Source organism: Hipposideros armiger, unplaced genomic scaffold, assembly GCF_001890085.2.
Source record: "Hipposideros armiger isolate ML-2016 unplaced genomic scaffold, ASM189008v1 scaffold_168, whole genome shotgun sequence".
In the NCBI taxonomy this organism is placed as follows: Eukaryota; Metazoa; Chordata; class Mammalia; order Chiroptera; family Hipposideridae; genus Hipposideros; species Hipposideros armiger.
In genome coordinates, this window is record NW_017731518.1 from 1,878,621 (window position 1) to 1,890,191 (window position 11,571).

General features: G+C 40.0%; 1 long non-coding RNA gene across 1 annotated transcript in view; it reads right to left on the minus strand.

Annotated features, from left to right (window-relative positions):
• LOC109387750 (uncharacterized) overlaps positions 1 to 10,586 on the minus strand; it is a 109,029-nt gene extending 98,443 nt beyond the window's left edge. Inside the window, exon 1 of the long non-coding RNA XR_002125090.1 lies at positions 10,509 to 10,586. This is a non-coding gene — a long non-coding RNA (uncharacterized LOC109387750). The remainder of the gene's footprint in view (positions 1 to 10,508) is intronic.
• Positions 10,587 to 11,571: the final 985 nt, after the last annotated feature.

The window sequence follows — 11,571 nt, forward strand, 5'->3', positions numbered from 1 at the left end:
CACACACACACACACACACACACACACACACACACACACAGTCCCTCCCTAGCCTTGCACATGCTTTCCTGCCAGGACCACTGTGTTTTGTTACAATGGCCGTGCATCATCTGTGGCAGGCCTGTGCCTGACCCCACAGTTATGTCATTCCCTAGCCTGTCCTACCCGTACCCCCCTGCCCGGATCCCTTTAGTGTGAGTACATCTTACCACTCGGATCCTGTAGCCAGTACCACAAAAACTGCTCCTAGAAACGACACCCAGTGCCAACACCATGGTTTCTTTTCATGGGAACCTACCTGACTTTGTAGAGAAAGAATTAGAACATATTGTAATAACAATAATCCTGGGAGGCTCCATTGCCAAGGGATCATATTCTCAATAGATGGACTGTTTTTGAGCTGGATGGCTGCCTTGAAACACAGCTTACTTATTCAACAGGACTTTGCCCCTGAATAGGTATCGTGGAGGGGGAAACCTAGGTAGATAACAGCCCAGCGCTCTCCAAATGAAACCAGGCTCTGACCACTTTAGTGACCACTTATGTCGCCAACCGGGATGAGTAAACAAACCAAGGAGTCCTGCCGAGGTGTGGGTGTCACTTCATATCCAGATGGCCTGAGAGGTGAGTGCCCCATCTCACTGTTCTCTGATTGACCTCAGTGCCAGAATTTGGAACACATCTACCTGCGCAGACAAGTCACACAGAACCCTGGACGAGAGATGATGTTACTTAGCGATGCAGATTTGCTGGTGTTACAACTTACAGACTTGGGCTTCAATTCTAAACCACTGCTCACAGGGAAAGTTACCTTTCACTCATTCACACCCCGCCATTTGGGGATGTGCCATCATGCGATGGGAGGGACTGAGCCAAATTTTCCTTTGTACCCACGGGAGAGAGTAGTAGGTACAAGCAAGAACTGATTTAGAGCCAGACAGGCTCAAGCTCCAACCCCAGCCCTGCCACTTACTACCCAGCTTCTCTAAGCTTCAGTTTTCTCCTAACAGCACTGAATTCAGAGGGCTTCTTTGTGAGGGTTAAACATGATAACGTTGATAAAGTATTTGGCACAGAGAAGTCCTAAATAAATAATAGCTACTGTGAAGGAGGAAGAAACGATGTGCAATTAGAAAAACTTCCTTTCCTAAATGCTACTAAATCAGAACATACACTGATTTTCTCATTTATCCTTTTCAACTAGCGCTTTATTACTATTATTATTATAAAAGTAAATAGTCTCTGTCTTTTTAAAAATTCCTTTACAGCTCACATGATGTGAGTACCTACTTTGGACCTGGCCAGGTAACACATTTAACACATTGAATCTCTTTAGTTGTTACTGTGGATATGAGGCAGATATTATTATCCCTACTTCGTGTTTGGGGAAACTGAGGCTCAGGGAGGCTAGGTGACTTGCCAGATGCAGTTAGTAGATATAGTTGAATCTGGGGGTCCTGACTCTGCAGTTTTCCTCAGAGCCCAAGACTAATTTATGCCCCAGTAGCCAAATGGGAACCAAAATATTGACTCTATCATGACCCCATAGTGTGGAAATCAAGGGTATCTAGTAAATGGCATCCAGGAACACAAAATGCCACTTCCTAGTCTCTCTCCAAATCTAGACCTTAAGGCCTCCCTATAGTAAGAAGCTGGTCTACAGGCCAAAGCGTACATATGCAGCCAGTGACAAGCTCACCTCTCTACTGACCCTAGGAGAGCTCAGGCGAGAGAGGCCGGCGACTTCCCCCAGGCCTCTGTGCTCTCCACAAGGAGATAGGAAACAAGAGTCAGGCTGGGAGTGCTTGCTGCAACGTCAGCAAGAAACAGCAGGATCAGACCTTTGACAGTGACTCCACGCATTAGCAAAACAAGAGGACCTCCGCTCTCAACCAGATTTGCCACTTCTCCCCAAGGGATGAAGGGTGTATGTGTAAGCTAGTGAAGAACACAGCTAACAGTTCAGCCAAGACTCACCACTTCTGTGGAAGCCTGTTGGGGGAGTAAGAGGAGAGGTATAGCGATTCCAATTCCAGAACCCATTTTATGCCAGTGTATCTGCCTATTCTAGGAATCGTCAGATATGCCATCTCCTTATTGCAATTTGTACAGCTGTCGGTGCAGCTGCCAAATACAATAAAGCCCCCTCTTGGCCGATCGTCCCTGTGGCAATGCCATCAGATCCTTGAAGAAACTTTGAAAGAGAAAGAAGGGAGAAGATGACTTAGAAACACACACACAATAACGTTTTCATCCTCCTTGTTTCACAAGATGGGAGCCTTGGTATCTTAAAAACTGGGGAGCTAGATTTTTCATTACAAATTATGAGCCTTTCAGTATTAAAGGTATAGACTTGTGGATAGATCTGTGTTTGAATTCCGACTCTGCTGCTTAGCTGTGCAGAATCATTCTTTTTGGCTGGCTAATATATGGGTCTTCATGGAAGGTAAGGCCCACCTCCCCATATGGAAGCCAGATTATAACTGTACTGTGAGCAGGAGGTTTAAGATTTGGGTCTTCTCCAATTTCATCAATGTCTAATAGTTTTTAGTGTACACATCTTTCACCTCTTTCGTTAAATTTATCCCTAAGTGTTTGGTGTTCATGATATTGTAAATGGGATTTTCTTTTTCACATAATTCATTGTTGGTGTATAGAATCATAAATGATTTCTGTATGTTAATTTTGAATCCTGGAACTTTAATGAATTCTTTATTAGTTCTAACAGTATTTTTTTAGTGGAGTCTTTAGGATTTTCTATATATAAGATCATGTCATCTGCCAACCAAGACAATTTTGTTTCTTCCTTTCTGATTTGGATGCTTCTTTCTTTTTTTCCTCATTGCTCTAGCTAAAACTTCCAGTACTATGTTGTAGGGGTGGTAAGAGTGGGCACCCTTGTCTTGTTCTTGATGTTCAAGAAAAAACTTTTGACCATTCCCCATTGAGTAGGATGCTAGCTGTGGGCTTGTGACATATGACTTTTATTATGTTGAGCTAGGCTCCTTCTATACCCAAGTTGCTGAGAATTTTTAATCATGAATGGATGTTGAATTTTGTCAAATGCTTTTTCTCCATTCATTGAGATTGTCATATGATACCTTTATTTTATTAATGTGATGTATCACATTTATTGGTTTGTGTATGTTGAACCATACATATGTGCATCCCAGGAATGAATTCCACGTGAACATGGTGCATGGTCTTTTTAATGTGCTGTTGAATTCTGTTTGTTAATACCTATTTTGAGAATTTTTACATCTATATTCATCAGGAATATTGGTCTATAGTTTTCTTTTTCTTATAGTGTCTTTATTTGGCTTGGTATCAAGGTAACATTGGCTTTGTAAAATGAGTGTGGGAGTATTCCCTCCTATTAAATTTTCTGGAACAGTTTGAGATGTATTGGTATTAATTCTTTTTTAAATGTTTGGTAGATTTCATCAGTGAAACCATCTGGTCCGGGACTTTTCTTTTTGGAAAGTTTCTGATTACTGATTCAATCTACTTATTTAATATGGTCTGCTCAGATTTTTTATATCTTCATGATTTATTCTTGGTAGATTGTATACCTCTAGAAATTTATCCATTTCTTCTAGGTTGTCCAATCTGTTGGCATATCATCAGGGAGATGCAAATATAAACCACAATAAGATATCACTGCACACCTGTTAGAATGGCTATTACAAAAAACACAAGACCTAACAAATGTTGGTATGGATGTGGAGAAAAGGGAACCCTTCTGTGCTGGTGATGGGAATGTAAATTGGTGCAGCCACTATGGGGAAGACTGTGGAGGTTCTTCAAAAAATAAAAAATAAAACCACCATATGATGTAGCAGTTCCACTTCTGGGTATTTATCTGAAGGAAATGAACTGTCTTGAAAACATATCTGCACTCCCATGTCAATGAAACATTTACAATAGCCAAGACGCAGAAACAACCTAAGCACCCACTGATGGATGCATGAATCAAGAGTATGTGAGATATATAATGGAATATTATTTAGCCACAAAAAGAAGGAAATCCTGCCATTTGTGACATGAATGAGTGTTGAGGACGTTATTCTAAGTGAAATCAGACAGACAGAGAAATACAAATACTACATAATCTCACTTATATGTGGAATCTAAAAATAAATAAATAAATTTACAAAAACAGAAAAAAATGGTGATGGCCAGGAGCGGAAGGGAAATGGTTGAAAGTGGTCAAAGGGTACCAACCTCCAGTTTTAAATGAATAATTTCAGGGGATGTAACGTGCAGCATGGTGACTATAGTTAATAATACTCTGTTGTATACAGTAAAACCTTGGATCACGAGTGCCTTGGTTTGCGAGTGTTCCACAAGACCAGCAAACATTTCTAATACATTTTAATGTGATAAACGAGTGATGTCTTGCAATACAAGTAGTTTGCTTCTGGAACAAATTACGCTCGCAAACCAAGGTATTTCTGTATTTGCAAGTTGCTAAGAGAGTGAATCTTAAAAGTTCCCGTTACACACACACACACACACAAATTGTAACTATGTGAGATTATGAATGTGATATCTAATCTTATTATAGTTATTTCATATTATATACATATATTGAATCATTACATTATTATACCTTAAACTTACCCAGTGTTATATGTTAATTATATCTCAATCATACTGGAAAAAAATAAAATAAATAATTAAAATTTAAAAATAATAAAAAGGACAAATGGTTATTTTCCTAGTATCATATGGCATGATCCCTGTGTTTTATAATTTTCGGAGAAAGAAATTTAAAAACTTATTTCATTCTTACTCTGTTCTGGGAATATGTCTCTTATCAGTCATTTATAAATGTGCATGTTTTTTCATTTTTCATTCTTTTTTTTTTTTTTTTGAGCCATCCTGCCACCTGTTGGCAGCTCAGCGGCTGCTCAGCTCAGACAGGGACTCGAACCGCTGTTGCTCAGAGCTCAAACTCTTGAGCGAGCTCTTAACCAACTGAGCCACTCGGCCAGCCCTCGTTCATTTTTATAAAGCACTGGATTTATACAAAAATTTCCATACAGGTAAAATAGTGTATCAACTTAAAATGCTTGCTTTCTGCTATAAGCACCAGAAAAATGGCTTCGACACATAAACATTTGCTTCTTTTACATCTCAAGAAGCCAGGAAGAAGTTTGTCTGGGATGATGCAGTTGACAAGCAATGAATGCTCTTGTAGACTTAACTGTTTTCTATCCTTCTGCTGCAACCCCCTTAAAGCGATGGCCTCATGGTCATTGCCTCATAGACATAGGTGGCTGCTGCATCAATAGGAATAAAATCCATTTGCATTTCAGCTGGTAATTAGAAGGTGGAAAGAGCTAAATGCCAAAGACCCATGCTTTCCAGGCAGGTCTTTCAAATAGCTTTCCCTGAAGTCCCATCCAGCAACTTCCCCTTAGAGCTCCCTGAGTCACACGTGCATACCTAATCAAATCTCTGCAAGTTCTACGGGAAAGCGAATTGTGGATGGGGTTGCATCCAGAAACCCAACAGTGTCTGCCATGGGTAGTAATATAATCACAACTGAGCTACATAAATGTTGAAATATTACATAAGGAAAGAAGGCTTGGAGCCTCCACTTGTAACACAGGAGGCTGAGGATGTATAAGGAATAATACTAACAATAATATAATATAGCTGGTGATGACTAATATTCATCTGGAACTTACTATATACTAGGTAATATTCAAAATTCTTGTATCTGTTACTTCATTTAATCCTTGCAATACTCTTATGAAGTAAGTACTATTATTATTCCCATTTACTTATGAGAAAACCAAGGCACAAAGAAACTTCCCAGTTGAGGAATGTCCTTGAGTGAATAAGTGCTCAAGCTGCATTTGAAACACAGGGAGCAAAAATTCTAAACCAGGGTTACTAAGAGATAAGAAAGACATCTTTTGTTTTTGTTTCTTTTACTTTCTCTTTATATTAAGTCAGCAAATATTTAACTAGCCAATATGAGTCTGAGACTTAAATTTTCAAATTCACATGATGAAAAATTACAGAGCAAGACTACCAGTCCCAGTCCATTATTTAGCATAGAATCCCTCTGGTTTGGCACTGGTTATCCTAAATGGTGATCCAAGAGGTAAAATTTGCCTTGGCCACAAAATTGCTACTGCTACGAATTATTGGGTTGTCAGAAAAGTCATGATGCACTTTGCAACAAAAAGCATAGAAAAAATATGTCATGACTATTCTGACAACCCAATATCTATAGGCCTCTATACCTCCAGGTATGAGGACATTTTAGAGCGTAGTGGATCTAGTGAAGGAAAGGATCACTTGTATGGAAGTGGCCTGGAGTGGAGGCATCATCTCTTCACTACTAGAAGAAATAATCCACATGCCCCAGGGAGCCACAACGCCCATCAACTATCACCAGCAATAAGAAATCCAGATATACGCTCACCTCTCATTGGTTTAAAGCAGCATTTCTCAGCTTGTTTTCATTATTGATGCCTAAGGAGCCTATGTAGATTTTTTCCCCTAACTGTCCCCACTAAGACATTTAAATATCACAAATATACTATATATCTCTTTATATAGTGTGGCCCTTAGGAGTACTAAAAGATCTAAACTTTATCACCCCCCAAGAACCAATTTTTATCCCCTTGGAGTGATGCTGCCATTGCTTAAAGTGATTGATTTATGACTTTTAAAGTAATTCTGAGAAGTGGAGCTGCCTCATGACCTCAGTAAAATTCTAATAATATACAAGATCCGATATAATCTTCAACTTAAGCCTTGCTGCTTTCAGTGTAGTAGCCATTATTGCTATCAATACTTTATATACCATATTAAGATTGCGCACATACCCCCGTGTGGTCTGGGGAGGGCTATGGGTCTAGGTATGCCCAGTGAGTTGTAAGTGGAAAGGTCACACATCAATTCCAGGCCAGGAGATTCTATTGCTATTTGAAAACCTAGAACTCTCTTCTCCTCTATCCAGATGATAAACAACATTCAAGGTTGTTGTTGCTTTATCAGCCCGGGTTCCAAAGTGAGCAGGTGTGGAGCAGGGTTCCCAGCTGACTTGCAATACATAAGAAATAAATTACTAAGGTTTGAGGTTGCTTGTTACAGCAGCACAACCCAGCCTACCCTGGCTGATACACGGGGGCATTCATTTTTTCATTTACATGAATGAGAACCCACTATGTGCCAGACACTATCCTCGGCACTCATGACATAGCAATAAACTACACAAGTCCTTGCCTTCGTGGAACTTATATTCTAATGGGGGAAACTAGTGAGATCAAATTCAGCAACTTTCCAGCCCAGAGAACAAGGGATATAGTGTAGAAGAAAATGAACCCTTCTCCTTGAAGACAAGACAAGGCTAAAATGAGAAAATTCCATCCTGTGATATACTCTCAACAACCTTCTCTGAAATGAAGCCAAGTCCAGGGGGCATTGGTCCCTCTCCCCCTCCCCCAGGACACCAAAGGGATATTAAAATTCTATTTTAATTCTGAATTTTGAAGTTGGATGAATTGGGAATGTTATAGAAAGAAATCACTGGAGAAAGAGCAGGATTCAGGAAAGTATGAAGGTGTGGAGGGGGTCTTCTAGTAACAGAAAATAAAAGACACAGATGTGAAGATGCAGACACTTCTCACTCAAGCCAAATGGATCACAAAAGTATCAAGTTATAGGATGAACTGATTCACCAAAGCATCAACTTGGGCTCTTGAACAAGTGATTTCATTCTGCCTGAGACCCTATATTACAGAAGGAAGTTCATTTCCCACAGGAGGAAGCCCATTCCTCCTTGAGAGGAATCCTGAGCAAATACACAAATAATTAAACTGAAATAGGCCATTTTAACCCCACTGTAGTTCAAACACCCCAACCATCAAAGCTGGCCAGCCCAAACCAGCTGCTTAAGACCATCCTTTGAGGTTCAATGAACTAGGGCTTTGTTAGGCCAGGAGTGAGAAAGGATTTCAAAGACAAGGGCCCTCCTTGGGAAATGATTTCCTGATGACCTCTTTGAATTACATGATTTTTCTCATAAAACAGTGAGCCCCTAATCCTTATTCCCTCCTCTGTGAACCTCTCCTAAGCCCCTCAGCCAGGCTTGGAGACAATGATGGGAGGCATGGCTACGTCACCGCAACCCATGACAAAAATTTTCCTTAATTTACTTTACGCTCCATAATATAAAATGAACAGGAGACAAGTTTTCCTGTCTCAGGCTCTGCAAGTTCTAGATAACTTGAGTCTGTGTCTTTGCATAATGGTTTAATATCAAAAAGAAAAAGATGCTAAATTTTAAGCACTGCAATCATGTCTCTTTCAGATACTGGCATCACTGCCACTGTCTACCTTAGTTGTCCCATTTACAGCCATTCCTGAAGATTCTCAAAACTTTGGTAATTCTGGTTGGATTTTTCCAGCTAAAAACAAATACACGTATTTGAGTTTTAACATCAAAATTAAGATAATTTTTAAAAGGCTACATCCCATAAATTCAGCTGCCTGGCTTTGACCTAGGACAATATTATTGCTCAGAAATTTATCAAAGAGCTTTCTAAGGGGTTAATATTACAATACCAGAAGACAAAGAAATAGGTGGAAATGAATCTGAATCAGTGCCTAGAATCCAACACACACCCTGGGGACTCAAATATCAATTATGTTGAGAGTGTTCATAATAATCTGTTGTTTAAAAAAAAAACTTGCCTGGAAAATATGATTGGGAGTGAGAAGTCTGTACTCTGACATTAGTTAGTTGGATGCCTTCAGGAAATTGTGCGCTGACTATTTGCCAGGCATAGTACGCAGAATTTTTCATAAATTAACTCATTTACTCCTTATGTCATAACCTTTGTGGCAAGTGTTATTATCATCCCCATTTATGATATAAGGAATCTGGTGAATAGAGAACTTAACTTACTCAAGGTCACAAGTGTCAAAAGTAAGTCCTTTCCCTTAACCCTTTCATCTCTAGACATTCTTTAAATTCTCACACAGGTTTAACATTTGAAGCTTCCAAAATCTTTAGTTCTAAAACTGTACCCTACTGTTTCATTTCTAAAATTATGCATAAGCTTGCCAGTGACTTCATGTTTTCTGTTTTTTTGTTTTTTTTCATTTGAAAATATTTTCTTTCGAAGGCTTCAATCTAAAGCGAAATCTTTGGCTTGGGTGTAACTGTTGAAAGAGAAGATGAAGGACGGGGAAGGGAGAAAACTTTACTGATTATTTCTTGAGCATTTGGCCACAAGGGAGTCACTTTTGACTTTACACGAGGTCTTCGTAATTTTTCTCAGGTGGGTTGAGGCATCCTCAATCCATTGAAAGAGGCCTGAAGAGATGGGAACCACCAAAAATATGCCATGCAAGTATTCATTCATTCCATTGTATTATTTTTTGTTTTCAAATAGCCCTGTTAAACCACCAATAATCTAGGACCCAACACACCTCCTTTCAATTTAAAACTTGCAAACCAGAAAGGCATCATAGCATGATGATATGCTATAATAGCATACAAAGGCATATAACACAAGGACTCTGGAGGCAAACACATGGTTTAAACTCTATCTTTACTGTTTACTCAGAGTGTGAGAATGGTATTTAACCTCTCTGAGCCTCAGTGAACTCATGTATAAACTGGGGACATTAGCACCTTCCTTTCAAGATTGTTTTGAGGTTAGCACACCACAGATGTTTATTAAGCATACAATAAATATGCAATGGCTATTATTCTAATTATTTTATAATCATGAGGACCCAGTTAGAGGCTCTAATCATAAGCTTGTAATTCTCCTGAAGCAAATTGTTTCTGTCACTAACTACATACTCAGGAAAATTAATTACTTAAGAACTACTTTTAAGTATTTTCCATAAACCAGACAGCATTCTAAGTGCTTTACAAGTATAATAAAGGTAATCTTCCTTTCAACCCTACCAGGTGGGTACTGCTGTTACACCCATTTTATAGACAAGGAAACCGAGGCACAAGGATGTGAAGAAATCTACTCAAGGTCACAAAGATAGTAAGTGGTCAAGCTGGGGTTCAAATCCAGGCCCTTAGATCCACAGCGCCCTCCTATGCAACTCCGCTCTGCTCTGAACTCCTACCACCTGCTTTGCTCCTCTCCCTGCTCTGTCCCCACTCAGGACCTTTGCATAAGCTGCTCAATCGGTCTGGAACACATCTGCACTGACCTTCAGGAGACCTTCATATGAATAATTATATTTTCCTCTCCCTCAGGACTCTGCTGTCTCCTAAGTCACCCTCTCCTTTCTACCAGGTGCTCATCAGACTATGGGTACCTCCCTACCGCTCACTGCTGATTCCCAGCAATTGCTTCCATCATAACTGCTGGCTGTTTGCCGGGGTCCCCTGCAGGGCCGTGCTCTCCCCAAGGGTGGGAGCTGGGCTTCAGTTTTCTCAGTGCCTGCAACAATGACACTTGGGAGCACAGAGTAAGCACTTAATAAGCGTGACTGATATGAAATTCACTCACCTCTGTCCTGAGCACCTACTAGGCACCTAGCCTGTGCTAGGAGGTTCGGAAATACACCAGTGGATCAAACACAACCAGACAGAATGGCGGAAGGATTGTAGAGAAGTTAAGACTATGGGTTTTAAAGCCGGATTATCTGGGCTCAAAGCTAAGCTCTGCCAAGTTTTGTGAGCTTGGGCAAGTTATTTAACTCTTGTGTGCCTGTTTGCTCACTTATAAAATGGTGATATGCATTTAATGTATATATAGTATATATAAAATACATAAAATTTAATAGATATAATGTTTACACATATAAAGTGCATGCATATGCAATTCTTTCAGGGTTGCTCTGAGGATTAAAAGTTATTTCATATAAAGTGTGCAGGACAGGCCTAACCCTTAGTAAGCTCTCAGAAGGTTAAATTTTATTATAGGTAACTGTCATGGACCTTATATTCTTATACCCAACTACAATACAGTGAGATAAAGAGCTATTTGGTTCAACAATTTGACTCATTTTTGTAAGTCAAAGTGGTTAAAAAGAGGCAATTTTATATGATACAAATTAAAATGCTCAAAGAATGTAGAGGAAGGAGAAATTAATTTTGCCTGGAGAAGTAAAGAAAAGCTTCAAAACAAACTCAGACCTTGATGGAGACCTGCAGGGTGAGCAGACAGACAATGAACAGAGAAAGGAAGGGATGATATTTGAAGGAGAGAAACAGCAGAAGCAAAAGTCAGAGGCCTGAGAAAGTGTGGCCAACAGGCTTTCGGGTCAGAACCCAGAATCCATTGTGGGGATGCAGAGCTGAGACAAGAGGGAGCTAAATTACAGCTGTTATACTAAGCTCATTGGCATTCTGGCTTCAATGTTATAAGAGATATTGTGTTTTTTAACGAGTTAAAAAGGGGCCGGCCGAGTGGCGCGATGGTTAAGAACTCGCTTGGGATGCCAGAGGGCCCCGGTTCGGGTCCCACATATGAGGGCCAGTGAACACTGCCCTCCACAGCTAAGATGCTGAACAACAGCTCAACCTGGAGCTGGGCTGCTGTGAGTCGCTGGCGACGGCGTAGGCTGCAG